Here is a 23599-nt window from a genome sequence, read left to right as displayed (position 1 = left end):
AAACTGAAGCCTGTGATGTGAGTATATATTAAAATAACTGCCACAGAAGGGATAAAAATCAACAGTGCTGTCCAAGTCCACTGTCCAGTGTAAAGAGATGTTTTTACTCTTCATTCTGACTTTGTGTAATAGCTACAGAATTAGGTCTTCAGTACCAGCTGAACAAGCTGGTAAATAATGCATTCAGCTAATTCATTTCTTAGATGGTCATCATATTGTCTGTCTGGTCCATTTTGGCTGTGCAAAGCATTTTTATGATGTGTTTTATATCAGGTGATGTTTGGACAGTAACAATTCAAGAAAAAATACAGGCTTTATCAGGGAATAAACAGAAATCTTACCTTTTCTTTATCATCTGGCCATCAGATTTTACGCAGTAGGCTTCCCATTTATCTCTTGCTCGCTTTCTTGTTTGTACTTTAATCTGTGATGTCCTCATCTGTGATGAGATTTCAGAGCACAACATAAGATATGAATGTAAAAGTGCTGATGTTTCAAAGGGGTACTGTTACTTGTCCTTCTCCTATTCTCTGTTTAGCCCGTATTTTGTAAAAATTGCTACTTTGAAAATGGTTATGTGAATCCCAAGCAGAGATGGAGAAGAACTGAGTATTCCAGGTGTTTTACATAGATGTATATCTGTAGTTGTTTATGTATGTATTTGTATAAATACATGTAATACAAATTTGCAAGAATAAAAATTAACTTTCCTCAGATAAAAGTTCACATGACCAACATCTCCCATTCAAGCATGTGGGCATGTATATGAAAATATGTGCACATTCAGTACCTGCCTTTCTGGAGATCTATAAGCAATAGTAAATCCTTTTTATTGGTGTTTTTCCACTGCTATCAAAGGGACAAGACAAACCAATCCTTTTTAAAACTTACACTGCCTCACTCTCATACAAAAGGGCTTTTTAAAAATAGCTGGAAAGGAATTTTCAGGGCCAGCTCCTCACCAGTTCAGCTCTGCTTTTTAGCACCCAGACAGTCAGAACAGCAGTCAAGAGCCCTCCAGAACAGAGATTTTTGTAGCAGTGACTCAGATTTGTGCCACTTCACGTTTTTTTGTGTGACTGGAGTTCCACTATGGACCATCTGTTATGGCTACCCAGGCAGGAAAAGGGAGCTCTCATCCACATTGGCATTCTGCTCTTTGCAGAGCAGCTTATCAAACAGGATTGCTGCAGAGATACCACTGTGCAAGTCCTGCTGTATTGAGTGATAAACATAAATGGATCTAGCTGGAGCTTGTTTCACCTGGCACATGTGACATGTATTTATCTACAGGAGGGGTCACATAATGCTCCATAAAGGATCTCCTATATGTCAAAAGGAGCATTATCAGAGTACCATGGGGTTAGTCCAGATATTCCCTGTTCCAGTACTAGGAAGCAAGAAAAGACTTGATCTCCCCAGAGAACTAATTATTCAGACCATCAGGAAAAAGACCAGCCCGAGAAAGTGTTATGGAGGCAGCAGCAGAGCTGTTTGAAGAGGCAAATCAGCATGTGAACAAGGCTTTTCTGATACATCTTTTAAGAAAAATGACTACTGTGGAACACCATATTAAAGCAACTGCACTGCTCCATCACTGATTGAAAGGGCACAATCTGAGACTTTTTTGTTTACTTTTGAATCCAATTCACGTGTAACAAGGAATCATTCTGCTTAAGTCTGTTTACCCTGCAGTTAACTCCTGATTCACGTTTTTGGTTTTGGGGAGGAATGGTGTGGCTTTTAGGCAGTGTTTACAATTGCCATATCAAGTTTCTCTAATAATAAGCCAAGTGCTTGTTACTCCTTCCTCCTGCTCCTCCTATCAGCTGTGCCATGGCACTGTCAGTGCCCTCAGGAACTGAATTCCTGGTGGGTGTGGGATAAGCATGTTAGGGTCATAGACACAACTACCAGAATGGGAACTAATTCTTCCTCTCTGTTTATAGACACTGTGTCACCTGAAGTCTGTTTTTGCAGTCAACATGGCAAGATAAGTAGGAGCTTGCTTGCCTTGGCAGCTGGCTAGCTGCCTCCTCCAGCACAACATTGCTCTCACTTATTCCCCAATTCATGGGTTTGTTCCTGCTTTGTTCCCCTCCCCCAGCGTCTCAGCTTGCCTTCAGGCCACGGGCACTCCTTTAAGCCAAATTTTCTGAATTTTTTTGCTTTTCTTTGCTGCCTGTTTACCTCTTACCTTCCTCGGGCTTTGCACTGCGCTGCTGGGCCAACTCCCCTCCCCAACTGTCCTGCCCGCCCCAACTGCCACCTACAACTGCCCCAGTGCTGCCAGAGTTAAGCATTTTGAGTTTCAGCCTCTGGCACCTGAAACTGCCTGGAAACAGCCACGTGTGGTATGTGGTCCCCTGTACCACCACTGAGGGATGTTTGAGTCTCAAGTGAAATGAGCTCATCTTCTGCTCTTGGTTTTGTGATCATGTCTCCCTCAAGTACCTGAAGGGAGCCCACCAAAAAGATGGAGAGGGATTTTTTGAAGAGCATGTGGTGATAGGACAAGGGGGAATAGATTCAAACTAAAAGAGAGTAGGTTTAGATTACATATTATGAAAAAATTCTTTGCTGTTAGGGTGTTGGCACAGGTTGCCCAGAGAAGCTGTGGCTGCCCCATCCCTGGGAGCATCCAAGGCCAGGTTGGATGGGGCTTGGAGCAACCTGGTGTAGTGGAAGATGTCCCTGCACATGCCATTGGGTCAGAATGAGAGGATCTTTCATTTCTCAACCCAAACGATTCCTTGGTTCTGTCTCTTCAGTTATCTGTGCATTTAATGTGTTACAAACCAATATATACATTGCCATAAAACCATCCTCTTCAGGTGAGGACCATCTACTGTGGCCCAGCTTCCTACTTATATCACCCTGGAAAGAACAAATGAGTAAAATACCTCTGTATGTGTGTGGTGAAGGTGCCCAGAGAGTGTGTGAACTGTAGCACTTCCCAATCTCCACTGAAACATCACCAGCTCCCTCCCAAGCTTGGTGTATCTCTCGTGATCACAGCAGCAGTTCATAAAACTTGGATTTTCCCACAAGTGCAGAGACCCTGAGGATGGAGTAGGCTGAGACAGAGATATCTCATTCTCTTTGTTGTAAAAGAGAACAGGCAAGTATTCATGATGTATTTTTTTAACTCTGTCTCGTGATACAGCTTTAACCTGTTGGATATTTTTTAAATTTTCAAATTATGGCAAATGAAAGTGTTCTATAGTCAGTGGCTCAGCTCAGCATTGTAAGGAATGCTTAACATCAGAGGGGGTCTAGCAGTACTTAAGTTTAAAGCACAAGTATTAATGGGTTCCAAATTCTGCAGTAGGAATGGATATGTAGGAATACTGCCAAAATGGGAAGGAGAGAAAAAGAAAGGTAATAGGAGCATTTTCTAGAGTCTTCTGAGATCCACTATCAGGTAAACAAATAGGATAATTTTGCCACTGAGAAAATTACATGAATTAGGAGGTTGTAGTTCTGTCATGACCCTGTGCAGGAATTTCAGATACCCTACAAATGACCAGTAAGAAAGGACTTGGTGTGGGACAGGAACTGGAGTTGAAATCCAAAAGCTATAAATCCTAGAAAATGGCTGAAATTCATTCAATTGAGATGGAAAATAGCAAATAAATATCTAAATAATCTCCTGACTAAGCAGACCACACAAAAATAGATAAGTGGAACAAAAGCAAAACTGGTGTTCTGTGCAAGCACTGGAAGTTTAAAAACTTGATGAGGGTGTCTCACTCTAAAGGAGCACTCTGATAGAGAAGGAATGGCATTAAAGCCTCTCCCATACTTGATGGCCAAAAGAGATGAGGATGCCAAGGTTAGGAAAAGAATAGCAAATAAACAGGAAATACACCACTGTACAAATCCATCGTGCATCCTTCCTTATCTCTGTGTAATTTAGAGAAGGCCAAGAAATAAGATGGCTTGGTACAATTCCCACAGAAGGAAGAAGGATTCACACACTCGTGATCTTAATCTCAGAATTAAAAAAGCTTCATGCTGAATTTGACAGGTTTGTCAAGATCTTCAGTGGAAGGGAGACAGGTGAATGAGGGAATTATTTATCAAAACTGCTTTGTATTTTTTGTTCTTACATTATCTGGCAAGATGGAATATTGCAAGCTCCCACATCCTGCTAGGGAGACAAAAGGTTTGAACAGGTTCAATAAAGCAAAATTTTAAAAATCAGATGCTCAAGGGCACTGAGGAGATTAAACTGTCCTCATATTTTAATAGGCTGCTTTAATTGCAACATACATACAACATATTAATGAGTGGAGAAGCCTATCTAAATACTAAATAAAAAAGCACCACTATCAGCTTTTAAAAGTCTGCTCTATAGAAAAGTCTAAACACCAGATTTAGGGTAAGATAGCTCAGTAAATACAGAAGAATTGGAGCCAATATAAAATATGTGATGTGGTAATATTTGCATATGATCATTACCGAGTGGCTTCTTTGACATTCTGTGCAGTCCCCAAACTTGAGGAATTTTCAACATTATCCAGTGTCAGCTGGAACCTGGAAGAATTTATAGCAAGAATCAATAGCCAGGACTTGAGTGAGAGCTGATCAAAAACAGAATTGAGATTTCCCTTTTTAAGAAGCAAGGAGAAGTTCAAACCACAGTTTGCTGGGAACCAAGTGGCACCAGAGAACACCTCTGGAAAATTTGTCTCAAGCTGTATTTAGTACATCCAAAGAAACTGTAGCTCCCACTTGAGCCATTTCAGCTCAAATACAAATAAATAAATATTTTAGAGAGTTGTGTGCTTCTGAGTTATATTTAGTTCTAATATGTGCCTTTCTAGGTGAGTTCCCACCTCAGAGCAGATTCATTTCCAACTGCAATTCTATAAGTGTGCACCTGTACTTTGTGTGTTAAAGTCTATCAAAAATACACTAGGCACTGAAATTCTAATATTGAAAGCTTTTAGTAAAATGGCTAATGAGAGACCTTCAGACAAGCACTTCCCAGCAAGTTTGTTTTAGAATAATTATAGTTTCTTTCAATTACTGGCATTTAATGACAGGCTGTTGAGACATTTTTTTTAGTTCCATAATCCTTGTAGAGTCCTTTGTTCTTGAAATTTTATCACCATCTTGATGCATGAGTGTGAGTTACTCCAGGGAAATGCTGTTCAGTGCCTGCTTGAATACAATTTTAAAATGTAATTTTTATCTTTTCTCTGATTTGTACCTAGGTCAAATTCATGTTATGATCTTGGGTTCCTTCTTGAAAACTCACTGCAGCTTCATTCAGGATCTTAAAATATTATGTAAGTCACATCCTGGAAGATGTGAAAATTGATTTTTTTTCATCTTCTACATAAAGCATCCTTTTGAGTTACTAAACTTTCCTCCGAAGTACACTGGTTTTGATCCAGAATTTCATTCCATGACATTCAGACTGTTCTGATCACATCAAATGTAATTCCACCCCCACTGAAACCCACCTCAGGCCTTCTCCCAGCATGATCCAGCAATTTTTTTTTTGAGATGTTACAGGAAGTTACACACTACCATTTTAATACACAACAGTGAATACACTTTGGAGCCTTTTTTCAGAATTCCTGGTAGCATTGCAACTCAGCAAACTGGTTTGATACATCTGTGTAAACAATTTAACTTGTCCCCTGTTCCCTCACTGCTTTGCTTTTGACAAATTGACAGAATTCTGACAAATATACTCACCAAAGCTTTTATACAGTGCCTATCATCCCATTCAAATGGTTTCTTCACAAAAAATGCCAGTAGTGTTGGTCGTGCTACACCTATGTTGATGGTCATCTACAGGATATTTCAACCTCAATGTCACGTATGCAGAATTTTTTATTGTATTTTAGTTGCAAAAATATTTGCCACCTGAAATATTCTTCACTTACTGAAGCCATTAAACAGAAATATAAGCAAGGTTGTCTGCTTTCAACAGAGATCTACAAAAATCCTCATTACCTCCTGGGGAAAAAAGGGTAAAAGATGTTTGCAGAGAAAAGTGGGGCATCCATTGTTGCTGCATATTTAATTTTATTTGATTTACTATACTTAACTTTTTCCCTTGTTGGCAAAAACAACCTTAGCTGCTGCTCATGCTGTTTGCCAGCATCTCCATCTGCATCTTTGGTTACTCCTCGGATTCGTTCTCCTGCATTTGCAGAACGCTGCTTGCATCCTCTGCACTCCCGTGGGAATGTTTCCCCTTTGTGGCTAGCATTCACAGCAGCATGAAGTTACTCTGGTTGTGGATGACATTTTCCTGCAGCTGCAGACACCTGAGCCCAGCTCCCTCTCGAGTCTCTTACGTGGCCTTGGTGATCACTGCCAGCGATAAGGGAATGCCTCTGTCTGGTCTTCGGAAGTCTTGAATTCGCGCTGTGAATCCACACCCACGTTTCGGTTCTGTCAGTAATCCCAAATCCCCCCTGGGAGAGTTTATCTGAATTAATCTCATCTTGTAATTTTGCCATGTAGGTTTATTTTGCAACTGGACCATTCCTTATCTTACCTTCTGTAGGTTTTTTTCTCCTGGGAGTGGTTTCCATAAAACACTCGGAAAGCATTTAATTCAGTCTCAAAGTTAGTGCTGCATTTGCTTGGAATTTCTGTCTGGCCTGTTTTCTGCTGACCTTTACTTAAATGATTATGTATATGCGTGTGTGCATGTGTATTTGTAGAGCTTTCTATCTTCCTCGGGTTTAATTTTACCCCATAAGGCAAGCTTTCCTCTCGAGTGTGATGTCCCAGTTGTTTTATTAGGATTGTGGCAAGTCTGCTCACACGAGGCACATCCACAGCGCATCTGAATGAAAGCAAACATCCTGTGTTCCTCAGCCTTCTCTAAACCCCAGCAGATGGCTGCTGCTTCGGCAAACTGCGTGCAATAGGATGGATCACATTTCCCATGCAGCAGACTTATTTCTGGAATCCAAACCCAGTATACTTCCAGAAGGTGGGAACATGGATCCAGCCACAAAGCAGTTTAGCCCAAATCAGTCCTACACGGTGCCTCCCCACAGCTCAGCCCCTCTTGCTGTTTGGGATGGATGTACAGCGGGGCTGAGCCAGCCAGGTGGACTGGTAACAGCTTCCATGCGCAAATCTTTAAACACCAAGCCTGAAAGTTCTGTGTGCATTTGTTAGAATCTGTGTGTGTTTATTTTTTCCCTCTGTGATTAAGTATCGTGTGGAGATAAAAAGTGTTTTTTGGAATGACTGGGTTTCCTTGATGCTTAGAGCCAGTCCCTGCTCAGGATCCTGGCAGGACCTGCAGGAGGTGATGTGTATTTTGTCTGCCTCAGGTAACACTCAGGGGACACGTGCCACAGACAATTGTCCTTACCCTGGTTCCTTGCAGCAGCAGTACCCTGATGTGTCTGTGCTTAACCCTACGTCTGGAATCAGGGGCACTTCAGTGTCTGGGTGAATTAGCAGGAATCACAGAATGACAGAATGGTTTGGGCTGGAAGAGACCACAAAGATCATCTTATTTCACCCCCTGCTGTGGATAGGGGCACCTTTCAGTAGACCAGGTTACTCCAAGGATCATCAAACGTGGCCCTGACCAGGGGTGGGACATCCACAACTTCTCTGCAAAACTTTTCTCAGCTTGAAACTTGGCCCTGCATGTGTGTGGTGTGTTCAGGGACTCATTCCCACTCATTTTTTCTCCCAGAAGAAGGCAATAAAGGCATTATTTGGGCTGCAAGTCCAGGCAAATAGCCTCTACTAGGTCTGTTGAGAATGTTTTGTCCTGAGGAGAGGGCAGTTTGGGAGGGGGCTTAATCTTTCTGTGCTTAAAATTTTTCTCCAGTGAGCAACAGGGTCGGTCTCAGCCATTTGTGCCCACTTCCCATCTCATGTTGGAGTATTTAGCATCAAAGAAGGCTTTTGAAAGAACACCTGCATTCTTCTACAACTTGTACACTGATTTCTTTGCCTGGATGATCATCAATGGGCTTCACATCTGTTCTGTTGCATTCAGAGGCCCTAAAAATGATGCCATTTGTTTAGAATCATAGAATCATTAGGGATGGAAAATACCTCCAAGATCATCAAATCTAGGAAGTAATTCTAAAGAATTACAAAATTTCTGTTGTTTCTCCTCCAAATACACTGATTGTAAAAACGTCTGTGTGCAAGCCAGGCTAGCATTAACTACCCTTGTGTGCCTTCGTCAGGCAGAACCTCTCTGGTCATGCAAACCCAATATACAATTAATGTATATCATGGGATATTCTCCTCCATCACACCAATGTAGAAAGCTCCCCGTGGCTCTGGAGTGCATATTTCCATTAAGGATTCAGTAGGCTAGTCACAGTCCAAAATAGTCTTCATTATTTCCTAAATCAAAGTTATTCACACTTCCAATTTCCTTTAAAATTCACTGGTTTGTTTTTTTTTTTTAACAAACTGTTGTTAAGCCCAGCACAATGTTGGTCAAAACCTCTAACTAGTTGGAGTAAAAGATGAGATTGTTGATCCTGTCTTCCAACAGCTTCTTCAGTGCTTGAAGAGACACTCGCCAGATGGTTACGACTTTTTTTCCCACTAATGGGACTAAGTGTCATTGACTGGGGTAGGCAGCCAAAGACTTTCTTGAATTCTTTTTATTTTTACAAAAGGTTGTGCTCAGAAAAATCAATATTACAGAAAAAAGCAACCTATCAACATTCCCCTTTGTGTAGAGAGGAGTTTCCATTTGCTTTATTTTATTATGTATTCTGGCCACAGAAGGATGGGCAATGAAATCAGGTGGATAACCTGCAGCCCTGGAACTCTGACAATAATTTAGTATATTTTGAAAATTGCAATATTTTCGCTCTTGTTTTGGTTCTTTAATCGAGAAGAAAGATTTACAACTGGTTGCACTGACCCACTCAAAGGTGTTTGTAAATAAAGTAGGAACCACAAAGCTGTATCTATTTCTTGTCCTTTTTCTTACAGTTTTCAGCACAGCAGTGCCTCTTGGGCTTTTCCAGAGTTTTTCAGACTCAACAAAAGCATCTGTGAACCATTTTGCCTGCTGCAGTGAGCCACGTGGCTGTGCATCTGGGAAGAGGGACAACAGTATGAAAAATGAGACAAACTTAAAGTCATAGAATCATTTTGGTTGGAAAAGCCCTCTAAGACCATTGATTCCAAGCACTAATCCAGCACTGCCAAGCCCACCACTAAATCATGTCCCCAGGTGCCACATCTTCATGTTTTTTGAACACTTGCAGGGATGGTGACTCCACCAGTTCCCTGGGCATTCTGTTCCAATGGCTGCCAACCCTTTCAGTGAAGAATTTTTTCTTAATACTTCTCCACCTCTACAAAAATATATGGTTCTGGCACAAGTGGGCTTGAATAAAATTGTCATGAATGATACCCATGATCAAACAAGGTATCAGAATCAGTTATTCTTCAACAACAGAGCTGGAATCAAGTGTAGGTACCTGAAGGGGGCCTATAAGAAAGAGAGATGGACCCTTTACAAGAGCTTGGAGTGACAGGACAAGGGGGAATAGATTCAGACTTAAAAAAGATTAGGTATAGATTGGATATTAATAATAAACCTTTACTGTGAGGGTGGTGGGGCCCTGGCACAGGGTGTCCAGAGAAGCTGTGGCTGCCCCATCCCTGGATGTTTAAGGCCAGGTTGGATGTGGCTTTGAGCAACCTGGTCTGGTGGAAGATGTCCCTGCTTATAGCAGGGGGTTGGAATGAGGTGATTTCACGTCCTTTCCAACCCAAACCATTTTATTGATTCCATTTCTATTGATGTTTGCTAGAATCAGAAGCAAAGGGCCATGTGCACAGCCTTGTAGATTTTAAGTGGGAGAGAAGCTTCCCATGAAATTCCTGATCAGATTACAGCCTAAAACACACTCAGCCAGAAGCCTTTGGTAAACACTGAGCCTCTCACCTTCCTGCTCCATACTCATACGCAGATCTCACATCCTATGTATATCCCACATTTAGCTCAGGATTTTCCCCCCTGTAACTGCTGTGGGTGCCTTACACTGCCCAAAATCTCTTCTACCCAGCCAGGGGCTCCAGCATTGCTGCAGAGGAGGACAGCAAGGTGCAGCTCATCAGGTCCTTGGAGAGGGCAGTGACCCTGCATGGGTATTAAAGAAGGTAACAGTAGGCTCAAGCTGTTCAGGAGAGAAATACAAATAACTCCCTAAGAGCACAAATAAGGCACATTCAAATGTGTTTAATTGTGTGTGCCTGTCTGGAAATCTGGCTCATCATCCCTCTTTCCATTTCTCACTCAGAGGGTCACCAGTGCCTGAAAACACTGATGTGCCAAGGAAGCCAATTCCTTGTGGGGGCATGACTCTGCTCCACACAGACATTTTCCCTTCTGTCACTTGGCATAATTCAGTATGTGACTTGAAAATTTAAAATATAAACAAGAGAGATGAACCAGGGCCAACTGTGTTGCAAGCAGAAACCTCAAACCTTCCCAGTAAGTGAAGAATACCTCTCCTCTAGAAATACCACCCATTTCTCCATTCTTTTCAGCTTAACCAGAACAATTTCTTTGCAGCTTTTAACCTGTGAGTTAAAAGCAATAGGGGCAATAGGGGCAAAAAATACCATGGTGGAACACACATCTATGAGACTATAAAAGCACTCAATGCCTCACGATACACAATTTATCAGGAAAGTTTCTCCCATCTCCTAGTTCTCCTCTTCCTGTGAATTGCTTATTGCTTTTCTTTCTTGCTTAGGACAATTTTCTCCTGTAACTTTGTCGCTCTTTAACAGTTCTTTCACAGTTAAAAACCTTCAGGGTATTTGGACATCATTCTAAGAATGACAGAACTGTCCCCTGTATTGTCCTTTAGTGGTTTCTGGTCATTCCCATGTTCCAGGATGCATCAAGTTACTGCAGCTTTTTCCTTAAAATTGATAAATGATACACCTGAGCTAAACAAATATAAAAAGCCAAGAATTTATGGGAGTGTGGAGGGCACGATCCTTTCAGACAATTATTAAACTGAATTAACAAGAGTGACAATTTCTTAACTGGGAAGGAAAGCAGGGAGAATAGTTCTATGAAAGTTAATACTGCTGGCTAAAGAGTTGAAAGCTCCATTCTGCATTTTTTTAGGGAAATTATTCTGAGGAAGAAAAAAAAATTATAAGTATATGAAAATATACTCAAATATATGAAATACATTAAATATATGAAAGTATACATGAATATGAAAATATTTGTGGTGCTTTAGTAGTGAGGAGTTGTCATCTCTTGTGAAGGAAACCCAATCTTAATTTTAGTGTTTCCTGTGCTTGCATGGTGTAGGGGAGTTGCTGAATGGTTCATTTTGGCCTCTGCCATTATAATGTACCTTATTTCTAATTAGAATTATGTCCAATTTTGGCTCCCAGGTATTCATCCTGTCATATGTTGATTACTGTAATAAATATTGTCATTACTGAGTTTATTCCTATATGCAAACTGAACATCAGAGTCTGCAGTGCTCACAGGCTGTTTCAAGCAGGATAAGCAGCCTCTTCAAACCTTCTGTCTTCTCTCCTGTGGTTTCCCAGCCCAGGAGAGGGGAAGGGCTGCAGGGTCAGTGGAGAAGAGGTCCTGGAGCCAGGCTTTTGGGGGTTGTTTTTTTCCCCCTGTACATTATTACCTCTGCAAGGAAAATACTGATGAGTTGAGGCATCCCACTCTGGTAGTCATCCCACCAAACCTGAACTCAGCAGTTCTCACAGACGTGTGGCAGGAGGCCACATATTCTTGGTTGTTAATTAATTTTTCTAATTGTGGTATCTTCATAGAAGCCTCTGTTGCAAAAGAAATTTTAAACATGCTTAAATCTGGGTGTTTCTCCCATATAAATAGATCTCAGTGGCACATAGGCTGTATTAAATACAGTATTTGAGTTAAGGCACTCAGAGAAAAGACAATTCCTTGTAGTGGGCTGAAGCCAAGTGCCCACCAAGCCACTCTGTGAGTCCCCTCCTTCATCAGGATGGGACAAGAGGAAATAAGATAGAAAAAAACCTTATGGGTTACAATAAAGGTTACAATAATACATATTTATAATACATAATAATATATATTATAATATACATTATAATAAAGGTTACAATAAAGGTAAATAAAGCAAAAGCAAAGGCTGTGCATGGAAGCAAAGGAAAATAAAGTATTTATTCCCTACTTCCCACCAGCAGGCAGGGTCCAGCCACTTCCTGGGAAGTGCTTCAACTTGGAGCAGCTGTAAGGACAGAATGCCCTCCTTCTTTCTCCAGTCTCAGCTTTTATTGATGACCAGGCATCAACTGGTTTGAAACATCCCTTTGGTCAGCTGGGGTCAGCTGTCCTGGCTGTGTCCTCTCCCAAATCCTTGTCCACCCGCAGCCTCCTGGTGAGGGGAGGGTGCTGGAGGGGCAGCTCGGTGCTGTGGAGTGCTGGGCAGCAGCAGCCAAAACACCGGTGTGTTATTTATCAACACCTTCCCAGCTACCAAAACACAGCGCAGCCCAGTGGGGGCTGCTGTGGGGATTATTAACTCCATCCCAGCCAGACCCAGCACAGGACAAAAAACATCTTCAGCCTTCCCCTGGTGGAGGCTGGGAACATTCACAGCCATTTCAGACTTGTCCTGGTTTCCAAGAATGATGATTTTAAATGGATTGTCAGTGCCCCTAGGGCAGTAAATACAACACTGCTAAAGTGCTGGTAAGCAAACAGAGCCACAGGAGAGATCCATGGGTTTTTCAAACTAAAGTGAAATGAAACAGACTTGGTTTATCATCTCTTCCTACATAATGCACAATGGCACCAAGCACAGACGGGCTCCTGCACACACTTCATGCTGTATCCCAAGTGTGTGTGGTGTTAAGAGCTCCCACAGTTCCTAAAACCCACACAGGAACACAGCAGCAAGTCAAGTCACTGCAGCAGAGACAGAAGGCAACAGCCCCTGTGTGCTCATGGTCTCTCATCTCACACCATCTCTTTATTATCACGATCGCTGTTCTTGTTCTCCCGTCCAGCTCTTTAAACAAACAAAAGGAAACACCAAAAAGTTGCTTTAGTGCCACACATGGTAAAAAACCTCCATTCGTCTTCATCTTCAGGCTACAGAGATCGCAGCCTGGACTTTTCAGAGGGCAGAGCTTGGTAAAAGTCCTTGCTCAGGGGAGAGCACTTGGGCTAAGCACAAACTTCAGCCCCACTGCCTCCATCCCCAGGCCCAGCTCCTGCTGGACTGGCACAAGAGGTTCCCTGCCTGTGTTTCCCTTCCCCTGGTGCTCATTAGCAAGGAAAACAGAGCTTGGCAGCAATCCCAGCACTGCGTTTGCTAAATGGATCTATTAAAATGTAAACAGAGATCACGTTGCAGGGCATCATCATAAAATACCATGGGTGACAGCTCAGCTGCTTCCCAAACACCGGCTGGGCTGCACCGAGCTCCTCTGGCACATCCCAGTCACAGCCACCCCGACTCTTCCTCCTCTCTCCAAACATTTGCTCACTGGGTTTTCTGAAGGTTCATCATTATCTGCCAGTGCCCCGCAGCCTCACACCAACAGGAGCCTCGCTGCATCTCCAGCACATTTTGGAGCCACACAATCTCTCTGAGGCTTTCTGCTTTAGCAAAACAGGACTCCGGTGCCTCAGAGGCCCCTTGCCATCCCTTCAGAAGCCCTTGAGTTTGCAGCTTAGCATTGATGGAGCACAGGACAGGCCACACAGGTTACACCTGTCTTACTCCTGCCTGATACACATCTAGGAGGAGTTTTATCACCTTTTTGTCTGACTTCCAAATGAACATTTTCCTGCTCTCTCCCCTGCTGCCCCTCCTCGCACTCCCCAGGGGCTCTCAGGAAGCCACCAAGCCATTGCTTTATTCTTTTTCAAGAGAATAAAATCTTTCTTTAAAATCATGTGTCATTCACCTCCTAGTCTGCAAAAGCTCGACAGAAATTGGAAGGGGCTGGGGAAAGGTTGGGGGTTTCTGGTTTGATGACTGTGACTTGTCTTGCTGCTGTTCTCATCCCTTTCCCTTCCTTGAGCAGTTTATTTCCTCGGTATATCAGCTGTGTGCCCCTTGCCTCTCTGTCCTCTGGGGTTAAAGACCCCAAGCTTCAAATCTTTAAATTAAGAAAATCAACTATCCCTGGTGATGACATTACAAACCCCACAAGAGGCTAAAGCAGCAGCAGCCTTGTGGAGCAGAGGAATGGGAGAGAAGCAGGAGTTCCTGATTCTGATCAGCTCTGGCACAGATTTCTTACGTGCACCTGGGGAGGTTTTTGCCTTGCTTGCCCTCTCTAAAACGAAAAACACAACATCCACCCCCTGTTTGAGACACTCAAAGGACAAGCTCTCTGGCAGGACAATCCACTGTTTATCCACAAAACACCACGTGCAGCATGTACAGAGCTGTTCATCCGTGCAGGAAAACCTTGGGCCCTGCTGGTCACAATGAGCACCACAAGCAGGTGGGAACATGTCAGAAAAAAGTTAGTGGCACTAAGACTTTCCTAAGGAAGCTAAGGAAAGATTCTGTTTTGTACCATTTTCTAAAAGTTGATACAATATTTATCCGTGGGTTTCAAGACCATTCTGCTCATGAAATATCTAGTAATTAAACTCTCCTGATGGAACAAAATGCATATTTTTATATTTAAAAAAAAATCTGTGCTTTTGGAAGCCTAGATTCCATTTGGGTTTTAAAAGTTTAAAGGTTTTCATTTCATTGCTTGAGAATAACTATGTAACACAACTTTTAAAATAAGCTGGTTTATTTTAGTTATACTGGAGATTGGGGGGGAACCCAGTTTAAATCCTGTCTAAAATCTGGGAAAAATAATCTTTGAGTGACAGAGGACCATTTTCTTCCAGGAGATTAGCAATAGTTTATTATTCCAAGTATATATTTAGACTATTCCACTTAACACAGTTGCTTTAATATCAACCATATTAAAACCTTTCTGATAACTATTTGCATTCACAAGTAATTCCAAGCTCCAAAAAGTGGAGCAAAGTGTCTCTCAGACCACCATCTGAGCAGAGGGCTCACACCTGATCCCTCTGCACATTCCAACAGGTAACAGGGCAGGTGAGCACAATGCCCTGCACTTCCCACTCTTCTTTCAATATCCTGCATGAGACCCCAGGGCCCAAAATGTCAGAAAGCAAGAGAGTGCTCTTAGAGCACTTAGTAACACTTGCAGTTTGGGATTAAAAATATTTCTTTTAAAACGGCATGTTTCCTGTTTCTTTGGGACTGTCCCAGTGCTTGTGTGGGAAGCCAGGGAGTTGGAATTTTCCTGGTAACTTAAGTCACCTTTGCCTAAAGAGCAGAAATTGTTTGAGATCAAGAAGAGCAAGGCAGAGATCAAGAGAGAAGGCAAGAGTCCAACCATCAGCCCAGCACTGCCAAGGCCACCACTAAACCATGTCCCCAGGTGCCACATCCACACCTTTAAGATCCCTCCAGGGATGGCCACCCCCCCACTGCCCTGGACAACCTGTTCCAATGCTTGCAACCTTTTCTGTGAAGAATTTTTTCCTTAGGTACAATCTAATGGTCCAGCTTGAGGCCATTTCCTTTTACCCTGTTCCTTGTTCCCTGGGAGCAGAGCCTGATCCCCACCTGGCTCCACCTTCCTGTCAGGGAGCTGTAGAGAGTGATGCCTCCCCCGAGCCTCCTTCTCTCCAGTTAAACACCCTCAGCTGCTCCTCAGCAGACTCGTGCTCCAGACCCTTCCCCAGCTCCATTCCCTCCTCCAGATTCCTGCCCTCAGTTTCTTGCAGTGAGGGGCCAGAACTGGACAAAGGGTTTGAAGGTGTGGCCTCACCAGTGCCCAACACAGGGGGACAGTCACTGCCCTGACAAAGACCAGGTGCCACTGGCCTTCTTGGCTACCTGGATTCTGCTGTCTCAAGTGTTAGTTCAGGAACAATCTCTTTTTTGTAGTAAGACGACACCAGATTGCACAGGAAGTTAAAGCATCTTTAAAAAAAACAAAAACAAAACAAAACAAAACAACAAAAAAAAACAAAACAAAAAAAAAAAAAGAGGGAAAAGAATGGGAAGACACAAACACAGCAGCAACTGCTCTCAGCTCTTGCTCCTCAAGGCCAGCCACACGTGCAGGATTTTTTCTCTAGACCTTGGATTCAGAGCCAGCAGAATGCTCTGGTTTGCACCCACATGAGCTGTGCAGAGCTCCCTGTGGCCTTGCTCCCCCGAGCTGCTGACCGTGGCGCAGGTGGAAACCCAGGATCCACACAGAAAAGCTGCACCGTGGCTGAACTCGCCTGGCGGGGTGGAAAAAACGTTAAGAACTGGAGAGGTTTTGTATTTTACAAACAAAAGGAAGTTCATTTCCTCTATTAGCTCACCATAGCACTGTGTGCAAAAACACGCCTGGAGCTCTCGAAATACCTTCACTTATTTCTGCGTCTACCAAATTTATTTATAGAGCCATCTGGAAAACACTGGCTCTTCATTTACAAGATACTATGGAGTTTTTTTGAATTTCTGCATCAAAAAAACTCTCTAAAACACTCCTACCTACAGAAATTGTCAACTACAATCGAGCCTCAGGAATTTTTTTTGTGTGCGTGTGTATTTAAAAGTATTGATAAGGTAGTTAAAACTGCAGTATTAATGCATAAATAGGTAATCCTCCATGTGCTAATTTTGCCATGCCAGTAAATCTATTAAATGTGTCTAATAATAAATCAGCAAATGGATCTAATACATACCCCTGTAAAAAACCACAAATACTTCAGCTATGTCTCGTTTAAATGCAGTCCTGGGGCATCCTACCAGCTTAGAAAATAAATGGGAGCAAAATCTTCTATGAAATGGAATAAACCTGATGACTTAGAACACCTGAAACAAAAGCAAAGTGAAACCTGGGAGACAGGAGTGTCCTGGCTGGCAGGTGGGGACAACAGAGGGAACAGCAGCTCTCATCCTCTGCACATGACTCTGAGCTCGCTCAGAACAACTGAGCTACAGCTCACTCACTGTCTAGGCATCCTGGCAATAAACCACAACAGAAATGTTAAAATAATAACACTATTAAGAATAAATAAGGATTTGGGCTTATTTTAGCCAAAAGGTTTTAACAAAGCACCACTGTTCGTTCCTTGGCATGTGGTCAGATGCCTGTGTGCTCCTATTAATACGTTCCTGAATTGCCTTCGTACTTTCTTGTTTGCAACATGTTATGGAGTTAGGACTCCATAAATTCAACCTAACTATAAGAATTAATTCCAACAATGATTTAATCTACCTGTGGCTTAATACAACACACATCTAGAAAGCTACACAAGATCTTTATTACTGCCCTGTTGATGGGTTGCTATCTCAAGGTATCCTCCTGACACATACAGCATTATGTGTCTTCATTTATCAAAACAGGACTGTTTAACAAAATGCTCATTCCTTTCTAATAAACACTAGGTTGTCCAGTGCAGGCCTCAGCCAGTCTGGTTTTTGGGGTGTAAAGCACAACCACCATCCTAATTGACCGAAGGATCATCCCACTGTTTGTCCTGATCCCTCCTATATCATTCCTAAATGGTCAGTTCACCCAGGTCATTGCTAGAGTGAAGCCCTGAGCCTCCCTTCTGCAAATGATGCCCAAATTACTGCTAGAAAACACTGCTCTCTGCATTCTCTAAATGTCTGAGTGAAAAACTTTTAAAGGAACCTTTGAGGTCTCCATGGACCAGTCAGAGTTCCCAAAAGAAAAGTGTGTCAGCCTCAGTTTCTTCAAGACATATCAGTCTACCTTTCTGCCTTCACTTTTCATGTATCTGCATTACTGAAATCAAAGACAGAAATCAGAACCACTGTGCTTGTCTATGGGCATTGCTCTCCACAAGTCCCATTAAAAGTTAAGGGAGCCACTTCCAGTTGTTTGGCTTGCTATTTGTGTATTAAATTTATTTTAATCTGGACCTGAAGTAGTGAGGGCTAGCACACATTGTACTTGCAGTATTCAATTCCTTTAAAAATCAAGAATTTCTGTATTTAAAACACGCAGAAAACTGGACTCTAAGTCTCTGAAACTGCTTCACCTTTTATCTAGTACATTCTCCAAATCACTAATATCAAATAAATTACCTGGGCTGCCACAGTCCTTCAGTGCCCTACTGTGTATTTTGAGTTATTGGACCTTCTTTTTTCCCCACTTTTAGGACACTTCTGCAAATGATCATTTTAAATCAGCACTGAGAGCTCTCCTGAACTCCTCCCAGCATTTCTCACTGCCAGTTCTGAGTTCCTGCAGTCACAGGCTGCTCAAGTACCACCTTTATGGGATTGGAGCTCCATCGAGTCTTTAGTCAGAGCACGAGAGAGTAAGACTGAAATTGCTATTGAAAATGTAATATATTCCCTTAAAAATATTGGTGCCAAGACTGCAGGAAGAGTATACAGAATAGTATTTTCTGATATTCTACTTCCAGAAAAGTAGATGACTTTCAAAATACAGATTTCAAAGTATCCAAAGGCAGGGGGAGGAATGCTGGAAAAAACACATGCGCAGAAATCCCTGTCAGGCAGCTGAGGCCACGCCTGCAGTGGCAGTAACTGCAGGTAACCCCTCTCCCTTTAGCCAACATACCTGTGCCAGGGCACAAACTGGTGCAGAAAAACGAAACAGAAACCAAAAAGTTATCAAATATCCTCAGCACCACTTGTTAGGTTATCAGCAAATAACTGTGATAAGGAGCCAGGGAGCTGTACAATCACCCCAACAGCAGAAAGTTCATAGACTGAATGATGTCACCTCCACACCAACTCCCACCCCCCAGTTTTTCATGGTATTAGGATCCCCAAATCCATCGGTTCCTGCAGAGCAGGGAGAGCAGGAGTGGCTCAACCAGTGGCTCTGCTTACTGCTCCTGGAAGTAAAGAACACCCAGCCCTGGCGAGGGAACACCTTCTGCCTCTCACCTGCTTCACTGCCAAATCACACAGACAAACAGGAACTGGCTTTTATGCTTAAAGGGTGTTTATGTCTTGCATAATTTATTTGAGGTTCTATCCTGCTTACATCAAGCTCAAGAATAAGCTCTTACATGTATTTCAGAAGGTAGAGGGTCCTTACCAAGGAGCTTCCCCTGGAGAGATGCCCTGTCGGAGGGTCAGCTTGGCCAACCTCCCCTTGGTCTTCCCTCCCTCTGCTTCCCACCCTCCATTTGGTGTGATGTGGAAGTCCAGAGTCCAGAAGCCCATGCACAGGGCAGGAGCTCCCAGAGGAATGGAACAGGACCCATCTCTTCAGAAAAGCAGGTGCCAACACAATTTGCCACTACCTACTAAAAAGAGACCAGAAGACAAACAACAGAAGACTGTTTTGAAGGGGTGGAGAGAAACAACTCCAAATTAACCATGGCAAATGCAGACAAGCTCTAGGAGATGGGCAAGTGTGTCAGTTCCTTCAGTACAGAAGCTTTGTCAATGAACTGACACTGCAATTAACTGTATTCATACCCAATGCCCTCCTGAAAGAAGGGAGCCTCTCCCCAAAAGTATTTAAATACAAATATTTAAGGGTGAGCGTCAAGAGGATGGGACCAGGCTCTTTTCAGTGACAGGACATGGGGCAGTGGGCAGAAACTGATGCACAGGAAGTTCCATCTGAATATGAGGAAAAACTTGTTTATTGTGAGGGTGGCAGAGCACAGGAACAGCTGTCCAGAGAGTCTCTGGAGATAATCAAACCCTGTCTGAACACAACCCTGTGCAACCTGCTCTAGGTGAACCTGCTCAAGCAGGGGGTTGGACCAGATGATCTCCAGAGGTCCCTTCCAACCCAAACCAGTCCAGGATCCTGTAAAACACAAGATGCAGCTCCAGGAGTGTGCAGGGGCTGAGTCAGCACTTCCCATGACAAAATGCATTGCTTCACACAACTCTCTGACCTACAGAGCCACAGCACAGCAGGAGCCAAGAGAAAGCTGTCATTTGGAACAGCATAAAGTTTGCATTTCATGTCTTTTAAACGTTTTACTCTATCAGCTTCTCTGCTAAGGGATATTTGAATGTAGATTTGCAGTTTGAATACACAGGACATGTGCCATATACAATCTGGCCCACAGAATAGCTTATGGCTGGCAACTGGCTAAATAAATTCCACCCAGAAATGAATTCACAACTTTGGATTTGTTAAGTAATTTCCACCTCAACCCTAAAGCACGGGTAAAATCCTACAGTCAAGTAATTGATGAAGTTATCCACAGACTATGGGATGTCATCCTGAATGTCTTTTACTTGAAAAGCAGTGGTAAGTGTGCAAGTACTGCACTTTAATTACAGAGAAAAGAAGAAGAAACAAAGTACATTTCAGGACATGCGAAATATAAGTAATTTAATTTTCATGTGTTTACAGCACGATAATCTCCTACTGTTCAGATACATCGTACAGCAGGTTTACTATAAACTCTGAATAAAGATGGACACTGGTTTTTGCATTTAAACAGACTATCTGGATTTCTGCTTTTCATTTACTGGAACAAATCTGATACTGCTTCTGGAATTAAAGCTTCCCCTGGGGTTAAACAATTCACACAGTGATGACTTCCGAAAGCTACTAGCACATAGCTTCAATTACGTAAGTTTTATAAAGGTCAGAGCTGGGCTCCTGCAAGGCCTTTGACACAGTCCCCTACTGCATCCTTCTGAACTGGAGAGAGATGGATTTGATGATGGACTGTCGGGTGGATGAGGAATTGGTTGGATGGTCACATCTAGAGGGTAATGATCAACAGCTCAATGTCCAGATAGAGGCCAGGGGGTCCCTCAGGGGTCTGTACTGGGACCAGCACTGTTTAATTGATGGCACAGAAGTGGGATCGAGTGCAGCCTCAGATCAGCAGATGATGCCAAGCCCGGTGGTGCTGTTGACACTCCTGAAGGATGAGATGCCATCCACAGGGACCCGTGCAAGCTCAAGAAGCTCAAGTGGGACCACAGGAATCAAGTGCTGGTGCTGCACCTGAGTCAGGGCAGCCCTTGGTGTCAATCCAGGCTGGGGATGAAGGCATCCAGAGCAACCCTGCCAAGATGGACTCAGTGCTGATGCTGGAGAGGCTGGCCAGGAGCTGGCAATGAGCACTTGCAGCCCAGAACACAAATCCCATCCTGGGCTGCATCCCCAGCAGTGTGGGCAGCAGGGCCAGGGAGGGCATTCTGCCCCTCTGCTCCTCTGCTGAGAGCCCACCTGCAGTGCTGCATCCAGCTCTGGGATCCCCAGCACAGGAGACATGGTTCAAAGGAGGCCACAGAGATGCTCAGAGGGCTGGAGCACCTCTGCTGTGAGCACGGGCTGAGAGCTGGGGTGGGCAGCCTGGAGAAGAGAAGGCTCTGCTCAGACCTTGCTGCAGTCCTTCCATACCTGAAGGGGGCCTATGGAAAAGATAAGGACAAAAGTTTTAGCAGACCCTGCTGGGATGGGACAAGGGGTAAAGGTTTTGAATAAGAGGGTAGATTCAGCCTATATATAAGGAAGGCATTTTTAACAATGAGGGTGGTGAAACACTGGCACAGGCTGGATGCCCTACCTCTGGAAACATTCAAGGTCAGGCTGGATGGGCTCTGAGGAACCTGGATGCATTGAAGATGTCCCTTCTCCTCACAGGGGGGTTGGACTAAATGGCCTTTAAAGGTCCCTTTCAACCCAAACCATTCTGTGATTCCATGACTCTTATCAATACTGAAGCCAACTTGCAGATGTCAAAATTAACCTAAGAGATTAAATACTGTCAGACAAGTTAACCTGATTTTGAGACTATTATTATTTATGTGATCACACATGGATTGTGTTCTATGAAATAGTGTCTGCAGCCTACAGAAGCAAAAAGTGCTAATTACTTGTTCACATGTGGTTCCATCTATGTTTATTTTGTGGGTATTAACCTGAAATTAAGTCAACACAAAAGAAAAAGAGAAACAACAAAATTGAGTATTTTCAGAGGCAACACAAGCCTCAGTCTCGTGATAGCTGCTGTGGCTTTGTGGAATTTTAAGATACAGACACACATTTTTTCCCTTCCGCAGCTATTTCTGTTATGCGCGTAAAAGGGAGAAATCAGCTTCCCAGGGAAAATCATGGCTTCAGATGTGACTGATACAGAACAAATCAATATCCACCTAATCCAGAAACAAGATAACAGGCACAGGTTGCATACTGCAAACTCTTCAGTCCCATAACTCCCCACCTCTGCTGCTTTAATTCAGAGGCAGCTGGCAGAGCACACTGGAATTTCACTCAGGAGACACTTGAAAGCAAGTGGAGGCAACCACAAGCTCCCTCTCTGTGCATTTCTCTACATGCACACAAACCTGTCTTCAAGAAATTAGGCATGAGACAGACCCAACGACATTATCTACTGAATGTGTCAAGATACCAGCAAAAGAGTGGATAAACATCTTTTTTAGATGTTTTACAGCAAGTTATTGTTTGACAGCAAGTTATACACTGTACCTACAATGAAACAGGTCTCAGAATCATCCTTCAGTCTCCCACCCCCAGTCTGGCACTGAACCAAGTCAGGCCCATGAGGGCTTTACAGTGAATTCAGAGTCTAAAGCTCTTGGTCCACTCTGTACACAACAGGCAAAAAACAGTGACCTGGGATAATAAATCTTGAGAGGGCACATGACCCAGGTGCATCATAGCCCTGACACTCACTGCCCACCTCATCTCAAAATAGCACAATGTAATCTGGAAAGCAACAGATAAGGATGTTGGGGCAGCATGAATTTAACACAAGTAACAAAAAAAAAATGTAGAGAGCTGTGATTTTCAAATTGAAGCTGCACTTTTAAATAACCAGCAGTAACAAAACCAAGTGAATCATCTTATCACCAACAGGCAAACCCAAACTAACAATGGATTCACAGTTGTGGCTAAAGGGTATTAACAGTTTGTGAAACATCATGTGGAAACTCGATACTTGTGGTAGAAAAGGATTCAATTCCAGAGATGATTCAGCCATCTTCAGCACAGCTGTAACCACACACTGGAATATGTTCTGTACCTCAGAAACTGTTTCTAAACTCCAGGATAATCCTCTAAACCTGATGTTCAGGACTTTTTCTGAAAGAATTACCTATCTACCCTCAAGGGAAAAGATAAAATAACCCAACCCATCTTAAATCCTAGCTAATCTATAACAGAGCAATTCTTAAATATTCTGGTGCTGGTTTTAGTTGTAGTACACATGTGTAACTACAGCCTCAATACCAACACCATTTGCCTGCAGTGGTCCTGGGAAGGCTGGAGGTGAGTGTGTGTGCAGAGCCAGGAGCACAGGTTGGAGTCTTCCAGCAAAGCAGAATAAGCATGAAGTCTCACCCATTTTACAAGAACAGGGCTGGTTTTGCACCACTCAGTGGGTATTTGGTGGAATAATAAAACAAAGCTCTCCTGGGGAGATGTCCAAGCATAAACCTCTGAGCAGAGAGAAACATTTCTTAAAGGACCCAGGCCAACCTCTAAAAGGTTTTGTTGAAGTCTGCTCATATCAGTCTGTTCCTCCATAACTACAGTCTCTGAAGGCAGTGTTCATTTCTGGGTTTTAGAATCCCCACTT

This window comes from Pseudopodoces humilis, chromosome 7, assembly GCF_049639895.1.
Source record: "Pseudopodoces humilis isolate 2021_Gansu_Grassland_sample_001 chromosome 7, ASM4963989v1, whole genome shotgun sequence".
Taxonomy (NCBI): Eukaryota; Metazoa; Chordata; class Aves; order Passeriformes; family Paridae; genus Pseudopodoces; species Pseudopodoces humilis.
The sequence above is the reverse complement of the archived record's forward strand: the minus strand, read 5'-3'. Positions refer to the sequence as shown.